Source organism: Siniperca chuatsi, linkage group LG24 (genome assembly GCF_020085105.1).
Source record: "Siniperca chuatsi isolate FFG_IHB_CAS linkage group LG24, ASM2008510v1, whole genome shotgun sequence".
Lineage (NCBI taxonomy): Eukaryota > Metazoa > Chordata > Actinopteri > Centrarchiformes > Sinipercidae > Siniperca > Siniperca chuatsi.
Genome location: NC_058065.1, coordinates 9,485,793 through 9,504,479, shown reverse-complemented (window position 1 = coordinate 9,504,479; position 18,687 = coordinate 9,485,793). Strand labels below are relative to the sequence as shown.

The 18,687-nt window shown below is 39.8% G+C and overlaps 1 protein-coding gene across 3 annotated transcripts in view; it reads left to right on the top strand.

Moving 5' to 3' along the window:
- Positions 1-18,687, top strand: part of LOC122872160 (fibroblast growth factor 14-like) — a 66,953-nt gene that overhangs the window by 12,636 nt on the left and 35,630 nt on the right. The window contains exon 1 of one of the 3 annotated variants that reach the window (XM_044188015.1): positions 18,443-18,461. The exons of the other annotated variants lie outside the window; for them this stretch is intronic. The gene's annotated coding sequence lies outside the window, so the exon portion shown is untranslated. Of the gene's footprint in view, positions 1-18,442; positions 18,462-18,687 lie in introns of those variants that run through there. 3 annotated transcript variants of the gene reach the window in all.

The following is an 18,687-nucleotide window of genomic DNA, read 5'->3' as shown; positions in this document are numbered from 1 at the left end:
GGTGCAGTACTCTAATATGCTCTGTGTGTGTGTGTGTGTGTGTGTGTGTGTGTGTGTGTGTGTGTGTGTGTGTGTGTGAACTCATTAGCTCATGGCCTCATTGTCCAAACACACTGAGTCTGCAGAAAGACTTTATGACTTTGCTGGTCTGATCTGCTTTCGTCCAAACTCTCATGTACGTCATACTTCACAGTTCACACGCATACACACACTCACAAGCTGTCAACTAATCACACCCGTCACAAACACATACAGTGCAGTCACACAGGTCATTTATATAATCAGAGCAGAACAAACAAACTGAACTTTGCAGGTAAAAAAGCCAAAAATGATCCAGTATTTCTTATGCGATATTCATATCTTCATGTCTTACACACACTTTAGTACAGTTTAGTATTATAAAATGTGCTGTTAAAGCAGCTATAATCAATATTTTTATAATAAGAATGGATCAAAGTAACAAACCCACAAATAATTATCACCAGACTCTACAGTTCCCCTATATGGAGTTTGATAGTGTCTTTCAGCTCATTGTTTTGGTTTTCCGGCCTGTAACTATTTTACTTTCTGGTTTACTCTCACCGCTATCATAGTATTTTTTTCGGTCGCAGCAAGGAGCTAATTTAATGTAAAAATCTCTAATAAACCCACTGTACACTACCTGCCCAGCACCAAAAAGCATACAGACAAAGTTAGAGACTAGCTGGTGAGCATAGCGGAGCATTTAGCAGCTAGCAGCTAAAGATATTTGTCTCAGGAGGTGGTGGAGACCAAAAACACTTAAAAGGAGGGTGAATATTGGATTTACATACTCCAAATGAAGGCTAATGTTGCACTGTGTCTGCTGAATGTATAAATAGGCAACTGTTTGCTAACATGCAAATATTATATTGATTAGTGCAGCTTTAAATCAACAATACCAAAGTTTAGCACATAAGGAGGAGGTTTGGGTGGTGGAGGGAGCTGCGGCATGAGTGCATCAGCTGAGTAATAGTGAGAAGTGCCAGCTTATAATAGCCAGGCTCTACACCTGCATGAATATGATAGGATTTTAGTAATTAGCTGGTAGCCAAACAGCTAGTGAATGAGCCACTGATGGCGCAGCATGAATGAAGCTGCTGATGTAAGCACATCAGCAATCTACTTGTACTAACGCTATGCTACATATTTTACTTTAGTGCACATGTCTTAAAATAATCTCATTTAATCAAATTACATACAACCAACATACACACAGTGAACTTTTTGGGAGGGCCCTGGGAGTCTAGGGCTCAGGGCTGTTGCAAGCTTTGCCCAGTTGATAATCCAGTATTGGCTAAATTTATGTAACAACCAAACAGGAAGAAGAAAGAAAAATGTTGTGTATATATTTTAAAGAAAAGGTCAACTTGCAGAAGTTAGATTTGACACAATTAATTGTTTCATGTGAGGGACTATTTCTTGGGTAGAAAGTAGGTCCAATGAAAACTGTTGACAATGAGGCCTGTGGACAATCCAGGGCAACTGGGACATTGTTTTTGGAAAGACAAGTTGCTTTTGAGATTTCCCAATGTATTTTTCAATGCTGAGAGCATATTGTGTGTGTGTGTGTGTGGGTGAAGTAAACCTTTAACAGCACAGATCTGCTCACTGACCTTTCTATTCAACACAAGCTGGTTTATAAAACATTAAACCTGAATACAACTCATAACTGTGGAGAGAGTGCACCAAAATTACTCAAATTTCATTCCACCCCCAGTATTTCATTACATGTCTCTGCTACAAATGTTTGGACACTTAAACTGCTATCTACCACTGTTGCATTTCTGCTTTGAAAGGACAGTATTGAGGTCGAGGTAAATGATGCAGTTATTGCAGGGTGTCAAAAAAAGAAAAAACCTCATGAGAAGCCAGTGCTGTTGATTACAGTGTGACTCTGTTCAGCAGTGGAAACGTTATAATTTTCAAAATGAAGCAATGAGCAAAAGAGGAAAGGTGAATGAGGGAGGGTGTGTGTGTGTGTGTGTGTGTGTGTGTGTGTGTGTGTTTGGACGGCTCTCGCTCCAGGTTTCTGTCAAGAGGGAGTGAGTGTGGAGTGTTATATTTCCAAGTGCACTTAAAAAGCAGCAGGGCATCAAAGGCTCCACTAAGAAGTGTTTTCACAGGCTGAATGATAAGAAGCAGAGAAACACCTGACAACACCTCAGTCTCTCTCTCTTACTCGCTGCATTAAAAAGGGTTTAATTGGGCTGGAGATGCAGAATATACATAGTCACTGTACTATAGAGCTACAGTATTATAACAACGCTAGTGATATTATACACAGATGTTGGCATGCAACTCAATAGCGATCATCCACAGTACTTTGTTAGGCCTTAAGTTAAGCATGAAAGGTCATTCTTTACCTTGGAAACAATAGTTTAACAAAATAGTATTTAGTTCATGCTGGAGAGGCTGTCTTGATGCTTTCCAAATCTGTCACAACAGATCAGACAAAATACTAACAATTATTTATATTCATATATATAAATAAAGAATATAATTATGGACATATTGAATAATGATATTAAATACAAATATCTGCTCTTTTTAGCTTGTTTATTTTATCATTTCATGTATAAGTGACCTTGAAAGTTATTCTGTATGTTGAACCAGATAAATGCATGAATGTAAATTCAACCCCAAAACAGTTAATCATTCAAAACACTGATAGCTAAGCGGCTTACATCACTGATGAGTTGTCAATCTGTAGCTTTCTCTTAGCACCTCTTCTCTTTATCTCTGTTCTCCACTTCCTCCCTCCTCCTTTGTTCTACCACTCCCTCACACACACTTGAGCTGACTTTTAGTCTTCCCTTGTCTGTGTTAACCTTTTACTTGATGACAGCCTTGCATGACATAATCGTCCATATCCGTCCCACTCACTATCGTGTGTATGTGTTGGTGTGTGTGTCCCCCCGTCTGAGGCCGCGTTGGGGGAGTCCAGATGATTTAAGAAGTGAGTTTTCATAGGAGTCCAATGGGCTGGTGTTTACAGTTGTATGTGTGTTAGCCATGGACTTTGAGTTTATACTGAAGGTAGCAGAGAGGAGAATAAAGGCTGCTTTGGGCAGAGCTGAACCAGGTAAGATACTCTTTACACTGGCAACAGCTGTGTGCATCTGTCCTGAGACTTAGGAGGAGGATAGAGAGAAACTGTTACAAAACAGTCTTACTGTAAACACACACATAGTCTTTGCACCTTTTTGAAAGTTTGCTGAAAACTGATTTGACAGTTTGTTAGAAACATAACTAATGGAAAATGGAGCCATTTCTTTTTTGGTGGCTTAAAATGACTTTTTTGAGTTTCAGTTATGTGGTAGGTTAAAATAACGCAGGGGCAAAACACCAGCTCCTCCTATGTATATATTGCCTTTTTTTAAAACTTGAAATGAGGCCAAAATGACTACAGAAACTACTGTGAGTTATTACTTTGTGCTAAGTAACACATTACAAAAGAGGAAAGTCAAGCTGGGGAGGACCTCATCAACTTCATTGTACAGAAAAGTTTTAAAAATAATATGATAATATGATCCCTATGATTCCTGAGCTCAACACAGTGCCTTAATTCTCACACACCTCATGAATATGGACTGATGATGAGAATACACACAACACACACAGATGCACAACATAAACTGACGTGCCTTTTGTAGTAGTTGATAAGTCAGGCATTACACTCTAGCTTCTGTCTGCAATTTATAGCTGTCAATGGTGTGTGTGTCTGGTGGACAGATGAGGTCATGATGCTTGCCAGCTGCTCATGACTGAATTGCCGTTTCATATACAGTATGTGCCAGTCAGTTTCAATCCGCAGCTGTGATGTAGCCGTGTGTTAACATTTTTTAATCCACCAAATCCTTCAAATCCTGTATTTTTTAACTATTACACTTGTTGAGTATTGTGGTTGATCATTTTAAGGTAGAGTCATAACACACACCAAAAAGCTGTGATGGCAAACGCCCACATGAATGCAAATACTGTCCCACATGGGTTACTGTAGGTGATTATTCACTGGACAAGCAAGCTCTTTTAATCAGAAAACAGCAGAATTGGCAGGAATATGCAGTAGAACATGTTGACCAACACATAAGCCAACAGATATCGTCCTAATTTAAATCTTCTCTTGCAAGGGTGGTTAAGTCAAAATAAACTACAGTGGCTGCGTTACTGGTAATGAAGGAACACCCAGTGCAACAGTGTGGATCATTAACGTGTTTTTAATAGTTTTTGGACAGCGGTGGAAGTCTGTTGCACAGAGGAATAAACTATATTAGGTTTTGGCTACACAGGTAATACAATCAGCTCATTGTCTATGATCTTTGATCTGATATTACCAGCCTTATTCTTAAATCCACGTATTAGTTTGTTTGTTTTGTTTAAACAATTGTTTACCAGAGCAATTTCATCTTTTACCTGCTTCAGCCCATTATGGAATTATGACATGACTCGAAGGCAAATCCTTTTAAAAACAATTCCTTAAATACACTATTATTTAACTTTGAGTTGGAGCAATTAGACGGGCCTAAATGAGAATCTAAAAGGCTTCACCTGTGATAAAAATGCTTTTCATATTGTGTTTGGATGGTTAACACCAGTTATTAATGCTCTCTCATAAACTCGCTCTTGTGAAATGAGAAGATTGGGAGCAATTTCATGCCTTTTTGTCCAATTTTAAATGAATTGTAATGCATGTCAACATCCTGTCATCTCAAATCCATTAGCCTGTTTTCTCTAAGGCCCTAGATAATGGACACAGTCGTAAAATGGTTATAGAATCAGTATTTTCAATGCCCAGGGTGCCTGTGCTGTATTCATGTCTGTATCCCCTCTCAAATTGCCCTCGTACCTGTGAGAAGTGTTGCTCTCAGACCTGCATTGTGGCACGGATCCTGTAATATATCGTGCTGCTGAACTCTTCACATTGTCACTGAGAAGGATTACTATACACACATAGACACACACACACACACACGCACATACTGTGTACAAGGTTCCTTTAATGCAGCAATGTGGGGAAAACAGATTTGTCTCTTCAGCATTACTGTTGGCCTCAGAAATGTGTTTTTGCCATCTTTATATTCTACCTGTTGTCATGTCACTCTATCATTTATCTAAAGTTTAACTTAAAGAAAGAAGGAAAAGGGACATATCTACTCTATCACCTCAGATTTTTAGTTAGTAAAGCTATTTTTATTGTATATGTTGATTACTGAATTCATTAGATTTTTGAGTTCCTTTATTTTTTCTTTTACCCAGCAGAGCCACAACAATGCAAAGATCCTTTTCCAAAAATCCACCACCTGCTCAGTTATCCTCCTCCTCCTCTAACTTTTCCCTGCAGAGAGGTGTGAGGAATAACAAGTTTTTTTCATGACAAAATAGCTGAAATTAGGCACTATTTCACTCAGACAATAGTTGATTGGAACTGCTGCCGAGAAAAATAAGCTTAAGTTCTCGCCCAGCATGCACGCGACTGTGGGTGGCACTGAAAACATTCTCCTTTGTTGAATCTTGAATGCATAACAAAGTTTTATCTCGTCACATTATCTACCTACGCTCTCTGTTCCTGTTATTTCTAAACTAATTTTGTGTCTTAGTCAGTCAGCCGCACATACAGGAGCATTTGAAGGAACTCCTGGTAAAGAAAAATAATGCATCTTTCCATCAACAGCAACAAGCCAATCTCTAATCTTCTTTGGGAAAATATGGAGCCGATATTGTCTCTGTTTTTCATGCTGTAACTAGCAAAACAACACATTTCAAATTTATGTTAAAACTGTTTTAATCTGTAAAAGTGTACAGTCTTTTAAATAATGCCAAAGTGTTGTGAAAGCATTGCCAACACAATCAAACAATGATCCGCCCGAGACGCGAGTGACTCATTGCAGAGAGGCCAGCAGGTTACAATGATGTAAACATACAGAGGCAAGAGAATAAAATCACTGTCATTACTCCATTAAATGGCCAGTACACTGAAAAGTACTGTTGGCAGAGGAGCAGTGGGCTGGGAATTGTGGTTTAGCTGAGGTTGGAAGAGTGCAGCTGTTGGGAAACCATTTAATTTGACTCTGACTGTGAGTGCTTTCTGACCCACACCACTGCAACACGCAGTGGAAGGGAGGCCACAGTTTATGGTCTTCAACTACAAGATCTTCGATAAAAGCTTGACAGAAAACAAGCATAGTCTAAACACAGGCAGGTCAGGTGAATTGGCAAGTTAGGTTAATGTGACCCTGTCATAGACTGAAAACCTGTCCTGGGTGTACCTCATTCATGCTGGACTATAGGCTCCAGCCCCCGCGACCCTGAATGGTATAAGATACATTTACCTGACAAGGACCTCTTGTAACCTCTAGCCTCTAATCTTGTAGTGTCGCAAAACCACCTGACTTGTGTGATTCCCTTGGGAGAACACTGCTGACATCCTGTTTCTTACAGTCAACATTGTTTTCTTTCAATTTCCATTCATTTCCTAACTGTGATGAAGTATTTTTTGTGCCTAATCCTAACCATACCTTAGCCATTGCAGTGGTAGATTACAGGACGGTAAAATGAATAATTCCTTAAACAGTCATTTGTAGTGGTTTTAGTAGGCGCTGACGAACGGATCAGAAAATTCTCATATGTCAATATAATAATATATATAATAACAGGGGTGCATTCAGGACCAATAAGCTAATAGTTTTTTGATTTGTTGAAGTCCAATATTTGATATCGCAGATACACTCATTACTTCACATTGTCTCTCGAAATGTAGCTGAGATTGGTGGGTTTGGCCATTTTAGTGGAAAATGATATTTGATGCACAGACTGCCTTATTTTAGGATTTAGTGAATGGAGTCCCTGATCAGCATGGGTGTATTGTGTCCCATGTTTTTGTTTGATTTAATTATAATTAAAAGTCGCTAATAAAAGTAATGGCACATGCTCTCCAAGTAGTGACTGAATCCTGGTGAAAGCTGCAGTCTCATAGAAATCCACTATCAAATCCAGTCATGATGTTGGTTAAGAGGAGGAGACATGTTTGGATAATAGAGAGGGGATGAAGTGGTATCAGGCAGTCTGCTTGACTGACTGCACCGCATGATCTATTTAAAGAGAGATTTAGAGAGGATGAGAATGTATTACTCAATTTAAGCAGTATATCAAAAGCACGTTATTTCATGCTTTTTGTCTTTTTATTCACTTTTTATTGTGTAATGTGACAAAGGTTAGGTAAAAAGTGATTGAAAACAACATTTCTAAAAACACAGAACCAAAGTGCAACAAATGGAGATGTGTCTTACTATACAGTAGAGCTGTTAACTACATTTTCACATTATATAAACATATTTTCAAGCCCTCCGCCAGCTCCACCCAGCTTTGACTTTCAGCACCTCCTTAATTCAAGCTCTTGCTTGAAGGATTTCTCCTTTCAGTCTCTGAAGTTATCTCCCCCCCCCCATCCCCACACTTCCACCCTCTCCCTCTTCTCCCCTTCCTCCCATCTTCCTCTGTAGTTTTGACTTTTTGGGGAAAGATCTGGAGCTTTTATGTAACCACTCTGACGCAGAAGTCTGGAAAATTGTCACTGATGACTTGAGCCTCTTACTATACCTGCTCTCGCAGCCACTTGTGACCTCATAACTGTCTGGGAAAATCTAAAAATGGAGGGAAATCCTATTGAAATACTGCTTTTGTAATAGCTGTAAGAATGCATCATACAATTAGATTGTATTTACTGAACCATATAGCCTAAATATGTACTCAATGTATATCTCTGCATAATCCTTTGTTGTTATCCAAAGAGTTTTCCTCAGAGCCACCTCATACATTTCTCTTCATTTACCATAATTTTTTTGTGTGAGTTTATTTTCCCATAAGAATCCAATAACTGGCAGTCATAATGGATGAAGATAAGTTAGAGCAGACTGTTTTAAAAACACATCCATTGTCTACAGTCTTTTTTACAGTTGGTCACTCCGGGGAAAAGGCCTGACTAACACAAATTGACTTTCACTGTTATTACTTCACACTTCAAAGTACCAACAACACCAGAAAAATTAGAACAGCATTTCTTGGGGATATCCCCTTTAAAATGTCCCTGAAGCTAAAAACAGGGAGCTTTTAAAGGAGAGATCAATAGTAATATGTGAGGTGTTTAGAGGACCACGGCCCATGAAGCCCCCTATTACTGACATCCAAGTCCTACTGTTGTGAAGAGTCTGAAGTACTTAACCTCGGGGTCTAGACCCATGTGAGGTTGCTTGATATGCAGACAGGAGATTTCTTGATACACTGATAGTGTTTTATATATTCACAATAAAAACAGAGGTAAAATATATAGTATAATGTCTGTGTAATCTACTTGGATCATCCCCAAATTTAAAAGTTTAATAAATTAAATAACAGTGGAGGAAAATGTGGATTAATCTCTGTTGCTTTGTTTTGCATGTTGGTCACGGAAATAACCCTCAGATTTGGACAAAAGTTGAGGGAATGATGTGCGTCTCCACTCTGTTCTTGACTTTTCAAAATAATGCCAATTGACTCAAGTCAGTCAAAAATGGTCTGTTTGCCTCCATTGAGAGTCCAGAAACTCCTTGCACTCGAGGCTGCTGACACACCCGTGCATTCCTGGGCTAATGTACAATAACTGAACAGATTTTAGCCCAAATATCACCTAACATCTGCAATGGCTCTAAATAAATCCTGCAGTGTGTGAGAAGGACGCAGGGTGACAACAGCCAATCTGAGCTGTGGTTACTGTGAGCTTAGGCCAAAAAGCTAATGTAATGGCTTTTTGTCTGATTCAGTGGTTTCATTTGAGTCTTTCCAGATGAATAGCAATGTGAGACTTAGTTCAACATGACTGTCAACACAGTCTGTGTGTGTTTGTGTCTGTGGGTCTGTCTCTTCTGTCATAATCAGTTTTCTTGTCCTCTGTTCTCTTGCTGCTAATTAAATCAGCTTCCTTGCCTGTCGGTTTAGTTACGTTTTTTCGTAAACCTTTATATATTCAGGGAAGTCTCAAAAGATCAATGCTCTCTTTATTCGGGAAAGCACAGTTCACACTCACACAGTTATACACACACACACACATTCACACCTGGAAGCTGCCCAGTACAACCACTGTTGGTCACTGAGCAGCTCCACTGGAACAGCTGGGGGTTAAAGGCCTTGCTCAACGGCACCTCAGTGGTGTAATGAGCCTAGTCTTTCACTTACTCTACCCAGATTTATCCTGACTTGTCTCATGTTTTTCATCTTTAGTTGTTGCCGTTTTATGCCATAATTCTTTCTGCACTGGGATATGAAGATATATCACTTGAGTACATATATCTATTTAAATGAATTTTCATTTAAGGCAAAACAGCTTGGCGCAGCTTCTCAGGACTGCAGTGAAGTTTTGGTCCTTTTGCTGTCATACTCAATTTAACCCAATTGTCCCCTATCAGAAAGTTATATTTGTGATAATAAAACTTACTTTAACCATTCTGACTGACAAACTAGTATGATAGGAACAAAAACACATGCCTATCCCTGTGATACACACATCCCTGTGAATTTTACAACACTCTAGATGTAAAGTTCACTGGTCTATGTGCTGCGAGCAAGAGAGCTGTTGTAAGACATTCAGGATGAGAGAGGATATAAGGTATGAGGTATAACAGAGTAAACTGGGAGGGGGATTCAATAGAGACAGCAGAGATGGAGGAAAAGAGAGGGGGTGTGAATGAATAATTTAGTCCCTCCATTCCCTCCCTCCTCCTCCCCGCTAGGTTGGTGATGTTACAAAGATAGATGAGGAGAGGAAAGGAAAGAAGAGAATAGGAAAGGAGAGGAGAGGAAACAAAGAGGAGAGGAGATGAAATAAAGAACAAAGAAAGGAGAGAGCAAGGAAAGGAGACAAAGAAAGGAGAGGAAACAAGGAAAGGAGATGAAACAAAGAGGAGAGGAGACAAAGTAAGGAGATGAGAGGAACAGAGAAGAGAGAAGGCAAGGAAATACTTGGAGAGGAAGGGAGATGAAACAGAGCAAGGAAAGGAGATGAAACAAAGAGGAGACAATGAAAGGAGATGAAATAAAGAGGAGAGGAGACAAGGTAAGGAGATGAGAGGAAAGGAGACAAGGAAAGGAGATGAAACAAAGAGGAGAGGAGACAAGGTAAGGAGATGAGAGGAACAGAGAAGAGAAAAGGCAGTGAAATACTTGGAGAGGAAGGGAGATGAAACAGAGCAAGGAAAGGAGATGAAACAAAGAGGAGACAATGAAAGGAGATGAGAGGAAAGGAGACAAGGGAAGAAGATGAGAGAAGGCAAGGAAAGACTAAGAGGAGAGGAAGGGAGACATGAAGATAAGAGGTCTGAAGGGATGAGAGGAAAGGAAAGGAAACAAGGAGAGGATCAAGGAAAGGAGATGAGAGGAGATGAGCCAAGGAAATTAGATGAAAGGAAAGGAGATGAGAAGAGGGATGAGATGAGAGGAAAGGAGAGGAGAGGAGAGGAGACAAGGAAATTAGATGAAAGGAGATAAGTCAAGGGAAGGAGATGAGTACAAACAAGGAAAGGAGATAAATGTAAAGGAGATTAGAGGAGAAGAGAGGAGACAAGGAGAGGCGAGAGGAAAGGAAAGAAAACAAAGAAAGGAGGGAAAAAGAAGCTATTGGGGTGTGTGTGTGTGTGTGTGAGAGAGAGATAGAGACACACCCATAGACAGCTGAAAGATAAAGTCAGAGACGCAGTGCGATGAATGTAATTGATGCCAGGTGTGTGTGCGTGTGTGTGTGCGTGTGTGTGTGTTATCCTCTCAGCATTCAGCAGGTGTTCGCTCCTTCCGTTCGGAGACCCACCTGCGTCACTAATCACTCGTTACCTTGGTAACAGTGGACATCCCCGTGTCTGTGTGTGTGGCTGTGTGTGCGTGCGCGTGGGCGGGTGTCTGAGTGTAAATTATGACTCATCTCGCTCAGTTCGGAGTGGCTATCCTCACACTCCTGTCTAGGGAACACCCACCCACATCTGTTAACTCCCCCGTTCCCCCGTTATATCGTTCCATCTCTCATCTCTCTCCGTCATCCCCTTTTTTTCCCAACTCTTTTCTCTTCCGCTGCCCAGACTCACAGATATTTATGGCTGTTTGATTCAATGTATCTTAATACATAAAGGTAATATTTACCTGTTGCTTTCTGTTTGTCTGCTGTTTGTTCAGAGCAAGAGAGGAACACATTAATTACCATAGTCACCATCATCAAACAAAGAGAAGAGCGCCACCTACAGAGATGCTGCTTGATTGACAAGTAATCCTTGAGAACTGCTATAAATCTTGCTTTTATTGATAAAATGGAGAGTATAAATGAAGCCTAATTTTTGTGGGCCTTATCTATGACCAATCTCACCAGGTGAATCTTCCATTGTAAAGGAATAGTTCAACATTTTGGGAAATAAAGGATTATTTACTTTATTTCTGAGAGTGAGAAGAGAAGACACCACTCTCATGTCTGTGTGTTAAGTGCAGAGATGGCGTCAGGATGTGGTTATCCTAGCTTAGCACAAAGACTGGAAGCAGGAGGAAACAGTTACCCTGGCTCTGTCCAAAGTTTAGAAATACACCTACCGACACCTATAAAGCTCACAAATTAGCATGCTGTATCTCGGTTGTTTAATCTGTGCAAAGACGACAATTAGTGAATTTAGGGGGAATTATGTGCTGTAACTATTTCTTGTCAAGCAGCAGATATCTGTCCGCCCAGCAGTTCAGTGCACAGTCTCCATTTATAATACGACTTGCCAGATGAGCTCAGATTTTAGTGTAGGTCTCTGTGCAGGCACCACACCTGGTAACCTCACTGTGATGACAAGACTGTTTGAGTCCAGATTAATCGAACAAAATCCAACATGTTAATTAGTCAATTTTAGAGGTCTTGTAAAACTTTGGAGGGAGCCAGGCTAGCTGTTTCCACCTACGTCCAGTCTAAGCTAAAATAAACACATCCTGTACTTCACGCACAGAGATTGATAATAATCCTCTCGGTAAGAAAGCTATTCCTTAAAGCAGTTTGGTGAGCTACCAGGTCTTGTAAAGTTATTAAAAAACTAAAAGTATGTGGACAACTGAACTTTCCACCAATATGTACTGATGAACATCTTATTCCAAAACCATGGGCATTAATTTGCCGCTATAACAGCCTCCACTCCTCTGGGAAGGCTTTTCACCAGGTTTTGGAACCTGGCTGCAGGGATTTGCTCCCATTCAACCACAAGAGCATCAGCGAATATGGCCACTGTTAGGCGATAAGACCTGTCTCGCAGTTGGTGCTCCAGTTCATCCCAAAGGTGTTGGATGGGGTTGAGGTCAGGGCTCTGTGCAGGCCAGTCAAGCACTTCATCACCAAACTGGGAAAATCATTTCTTTATGGATCTGGGTTTGTTCACAGGAGCGTTGTTATGTTGAAACAGGAAAGGCCTTCCCCCAGTCTGCTGACAATGGTCTTAAATATCATTGTATGCTATACAGGTAGCAGTAACATTTCCCTTCATTGGAACTAGGGGGCCTAGCTCAAAACAGCCCTAGACCAAAAGTACATCTAAGGATGTAGACAGTAGAGAGTACTTTTCAAAAAACAAGAAATGGCTGCCTCCATCCAGTTCCCCATCTGGTCTCAAGCACAGTTCCTCTATTGTACTGTATATGGATGAGCATCTTGGTGCACACACAGAAAACAAAAATCAGAACTAAACAGTCATCGTCATCCTCCCACACCCAACATGTTCAATACTTCTCTCAAGGTAATTGAGCAGTTTTGGTGCCAGTACTGTACAATAACTCCTTTTTTTTTTCTATGTTGGCGTAGGCAGCAGAGGTGTTTGAGAACAAATGCCTTGCAATGTCAAAGACAATCTTGCTTTCAGCATCACAATGCCTCTGTTTTCGGCTGGTTCATTGGGTTTATTCACAATTAATTTGCTTTTTAACGCGATGCTTTGGATTTAAAAATTATCAGTCTGAAGCAGCCCCTAGAGGCTATAGACACCAATAACAAAACATACTCAGTGACCACTCCTGTCCGTTTTGCTCGGAAATTGCGTGTTGTTTGAAACCTTTTTTTAACCAGGATATGTCTGTTCCCTAATGGGACACTTTCGTGCTTCATTTTTGGCCTCATGTCACACCAGAGGGGCACTTGAGCAGCCTAAGTGCTGCACTGCTATAAACTGAACCCTAAACTTGCACTTGATGAACAAGGTGCTCCTTTTTTCATTTTCACCCCTGCTCCTTATGATTTTACTATTCTTTCAACTTTACCATTAGTAGAGCTAAAAAGGGTTTCTTAATAAATGTGATCAGCAAATGTCCCGGCAACCTACTTACAATATTAGATTTAGGCAAAATGTATAAACTTTGCACACAAGGTGCCTGAGGTTGGCACTAGCGGAAAGGTTAGTGAATGATTGAAATTTTGACCTGATGGTGGTGTCACCTTCTAAAATGTCCACAACAGGTTTCATGCCAAATCTGGACAGGAGTTGACAAGATAAGTTACTCTGAAGGGTCTGACTTATCTGCAGTTATCAGCAGCCCTGAAACATTTAGTATAAACTCCAACACACAGCCAGTCTCCTCAGTCTTTTCTACTGCTACATTCTCCTTTATTCTGGTTCTCCCACCGCTTGCAAGGACATGCATCTGCTCTATTTTTCCAAGGTATACTAATATGCTGTCATCCTTGTTGCAGCTGCTCCCTACTGAAATATTGCTGGAAGTTTGATCATAATGAAAGAAGATTTTCACATAACTGTGGCTCCAGGATTGGCCTCTGAACATTAACATGCACTGAGCAGCTCAGTGCCAGCCCAGCAGCCACCAGAGGCCCCCAAATGAGCATTACAATTATTAGGAATTATTGTTATTATTACCACCACAATTATTGACGTAATTGTTACTAATTATGAAGACATCATATGACAAACTAGCCACCATGAAAATCTTTTTTAAAACTGAATAAACATAAAATTAAATAAACGTTCCAAGAAAATAAATGAATTTTTGAATGAGCTTTTATACTTTTTCTAAACATTTAACCTACATGTCAGATATTGGCGAGTATGCAGATGTTGTTTGCTGTGATAATGATGCCTGTAAGGTGCCTGTAGAGGGCGCTGCTGCCTCTCAAAAAACAGGAGAATTGTGTAGACACACAGACAAGCAGAGAAGCTTAAAATACAATAGAAAAGAAGTGTGAGTAGAAGAGTGTGTATCTGTGTGTGTTCTCTCAGGAGGGAGTGTTGGATGGGTAATAAAAGCATTTTCTTTTTTCATTAATGCGTGTGTGTTCTTGTGTTTCTGTGTGTGTGTGTATTCTCTTGCAAGCTGCATACCATGAAGCAGGAAGACTTTGGATGGGCAGAGGTGTGGTTTTTATTTTTTATTTTGTGGGGATGGATGGTGGAATAAGTGGTTGGAAGAAGGATGGGGTGCAAAAAAAAATTCTTTTGAAGTTTAAGAGCTGTGTCCCGCCTTCCTCCGATGTTATAAAAAGCAGCAGAAGAGATGAATTTTAATGTAAATGTAGCTTTGATTTATTCATAACTCCTTCACTTGGACTGACCTGGATAAAACAACACACACACACACCCTCCTCACACACACAAGTACACACCAACACACACAACTTTTTTTTTGTTCTCTTTTTTTCTTGCTGTCTGGGAGAGAGACAGGCAAAGGCGAATCAGTGGCTCCTTCTGTATTTAAATAGCAGCGCGTCAGCAACATCAAAGACAAACGAAGGAAAAAGCCAGGGATCCTGCTGAAATGGGACAAAAGATAAAGATCCAGGATGACAGATTGCTGCTGTTGTCGTATCTATATGAGTCTTTAAATAGACCTTAATAGGACCAAGCAAAGCAAAGTATATGAAGATGAAAATTATAACAAACATAATGGCACTGACATATTTTCAGTTCTCAAAGATCAAAATCCTATAAGCTCTGGTATAAGTTCTGCATTCAGAACTCCATTTGGTTGTTATAGCGTTTTATATGAGCAGTCATTCGCGCTTTTGTCTGTGCAGGGTCCCACACTGCTGCTGATCATTGTGTACCACACAGTGAGCTACCACTGTGTTATTGATGTACTGCCACTATTAATACAGTTATCAGTGAACTCCTTAGACATGCTCTGGTGCCACCTAGTGGGCATGAGGACAGAAATACATCATGTTTCTCTGATATCTTGTAGAAAACTGTCTGTGTGTATATGAATAACACACACAGTGTTAGAGCCATTGTTTTGTGTTGATTGCAAATTATATTCTCACAATTTGAGGTGATTTAAATCTTTTCTTTTGACTTATGAATTGATGTCAAATTAATATTCCGCACAATTATTTTTGGATCTATTGTGATTAATCAGATGATGATGATGATCAGCTGTGATAGAAGGAAGGGATGGGACTGAGTCTCTGTTCTTTCAGCAAACTTGTAGGAAACGTGTGGAGAACGGGGCATCGGTACAGTCTTTGACTTAGAACTTAGACTTAGAAATGTTTCGTTATTTTTGTTTGAAAGTGAGAATAAATCAGCCAAATGAAGGCAACAGAATCCGCGGCTGCAGTGTTGTGATTTGGACTGTTTAACGTGTGAGTCAAGAAGAGGACCTCTGTTAAGGTGGCACAGTTTAAAAGAAGTTCAAGGAACAGGCCACGACACCCTCACACACACCGAGGCGCAGAGAGACAGAATCAGAGCGAGGCTGTTCGCTGTCCATGGTGCTGAAATATTTCAGTTCAAGTGTTCTGACCTGCTTCTGACGTCATGAAGCCTCAAAGCGACATCACATTATTTTTTAACCGCATATGCTTCACCCGCTGCCCTCAAGTCCTTTTTAGATCCACACAACATAGACAAAAATACTTCAGAATGAATAGGACTACCATTTGCCGAATAGTTTTAAAACCAAGAATTTACGTAAAAATAACACTAATATAATACAGTAAATGCAGGCTACAAATACAGCTAGTACCACAAATGTATTTATTTTATTTTAATGTGATATTACTTTTATTGTAAGCCTTTTTGAATGTAGCCACACTTCAGTCTTGATCTGTGATCACCCAGACTAACAGACATATAACATAACAATCATAATCATTATAATACAGCAACAATCTATATTGGGAGCGAAAGGCTTTATTCCTTTGTGAAAATGATTGTGATCAGCATATTAAATGACAATCAACCTATTAGACCGCGAGATATCTTTATATGCAAAGTTGACATTTGGGACTGACAGTGATGGAAATGGTTCATCTCTTTGGGAGCATCAGATTTTGATATTTCTCTTCAAAAGTGTAGATTAGGTCTTGTTGGTGGTGCTAAAGGAAATGTCAAGGGTTCGCCAAAGACACTAGGGTCAGTCCTTACAGGAAGTATGAATATCCAAAGCAAATTTAGTGGAATTATGGTCAGACATATTTTGCTTGTTGTTTGCTAGTGTTTAAGTACACATTCAGATATTTAAGTACACATTTTGCTGAGACCTCTCAATAACAGTGCGGTCAGAATATCTAGAGGGAATTACACTTTTCCAAGCTGATGAATTGTTATTCCCTGATATGATGGGGGTTCCACCCTGCCTTCAAAAATCCACACGGCCAAACTCTACTGTTCGTTATTCATTGGAAAGACCGATAGATTGGAAACGGTTTTGTGATTGTCTTTGATATCAGTTTTCCCAGAAGACAGGAACATTTCATTTCAGTCCTCTTGTGTCCAGCTGGGACCCCGCCCAGCTCTTTATTCTGGAGAGATGGCTGACCCACATGCTGCACTGGGTAGACAAATTCATGCTTGTGAGATTTAGGCAAAACTTACATCCGAACATAACTTTTTAAAATAATAGTACTTTGTTATGTAATGTATGATACAGTCTTAATCATGTGACCACAACATTTAAAACGCCACATACTGTTACATCATGGAAATGTGAGTGTACTGTATTCAGTCCTGTCATATAAGCTTACAGCTGGAAACCTGTAAAGGTAAAAGCACGTGTACAGAAGACAATCCGGACATGTGAGGCAGTCAGCCCTCCAGGTTATCAGCCTGTCAATCTAGCCCACCTCTTGCATTTTTAAACCATTCATTCAGACAGCCTGTCATGAGCAGAATGCACACAGTAGGAATGTGTGGGATGAGGTAATGAGTGGAGCAGCTTTCATTGACTGCATTGCCTTCCTAAACATATAAGTTAGATTCTTTACTTGTGTCAGTCTAAAATAAAATTAGTATGACCGGGAGGAAAAATGTCTCACAATTTTGCTCTATCCCACAATTCATATGCTCTGTTCCTACAAAAAGTAAAGTAATAATGCAGAAGACGGGGATGTTGCCAGAATTGTAAAAATACTGAGGTCATGAGTCCATGAAAATATTTGCATATTCATAGATTATGGATTTTTCAGTGAGGAAGAAGAGTAGATGTAATTTTAAGATTTCTTTCTTTCTTTCTAAAGAGGTAAAACTATGAAACTTTTTTGTGGAAAAACCATATCAGACACCAATTATTATTTAAAGTATTTTTATGTTTTAAAACATGTCTTAAAGGGATCTTTAATATGCAGGGTCTTAAAAAATACTGGAATTACCTTTTTTATATTTAAAACCCCAAAACCCCAAATCCTTAGAAAAATAGATGACACAAATTCAGTGTCCTCATAGCTACGGCCCTGATAGAGGAATTCGAGACAAATATCAGTGAAAGACCCTAAACTCCTATGGAAACAGAAGAGGGTGGGTTCAGAAAAAGTGGGCCACTTTTTTGGCAAATGCGCTGACACACCATTATAACAACTATTCACTCACACCAGTCATGTTTTTTTGTGAAATGGTACAGCCCTTCATTTGTCTGTTACATGTATGTAGGTTAGTAATATGGATGTAGAGCTCAGAAAATCTGTTGTGGTTAATATATAGATAATGTAGCTGGATACACATAGATTCTGGAAATAAACAATTTTCACATTAAATGATGATTTAAAAATCTTGATTAGATGTGAACTACCAGCGTCTACATTACAGCACAGCAGCTTTAACATCTTGAGCAGCTTCATCAGTCTCATACATTACTGAATTGAAATGTACAATATTGTGAAGGCGTTGTCCCAGTTTACCTCACACCTTCAGCAACGAAATGTGATCAAAGACAACGTGGCTTTATTAAAATACAATGTTTATAATAGCTAGCCAACTTATAGTATACTTATTGTGGCAAGATTTGGTTCCATTCAGTCAAATGGCAAAACAAGCTAGTGCTTAAATGTCCAACTCCATAGTATTTACAGAGTAAGTGAAATATTCTCTTCTCTTCTGTTCTAGACCTAAATCGGTGTTCTATCGCACTATACGTTCCATTCTAGAACCCCACCCGAGAACCTGCTACCAGTTCCAGCCGACCGCCGACCGGTGACGTCGCCCCCACACCACACACACACACACACACACACACACACCTCTTCACTGGGCCGTAATGAGAATGACAAGATGTTTTTGAGAGAGCGCGTGTGTGACTGCTCGCTCGGCGCGTGGCTCCAGCAACGGTGTGGTTTCCAACGTCAAACCACCCAGAACTACAGTCACAGGGACATCCGGTCATTACTTTCAAAATAACAATAAAATATAATTGATGATG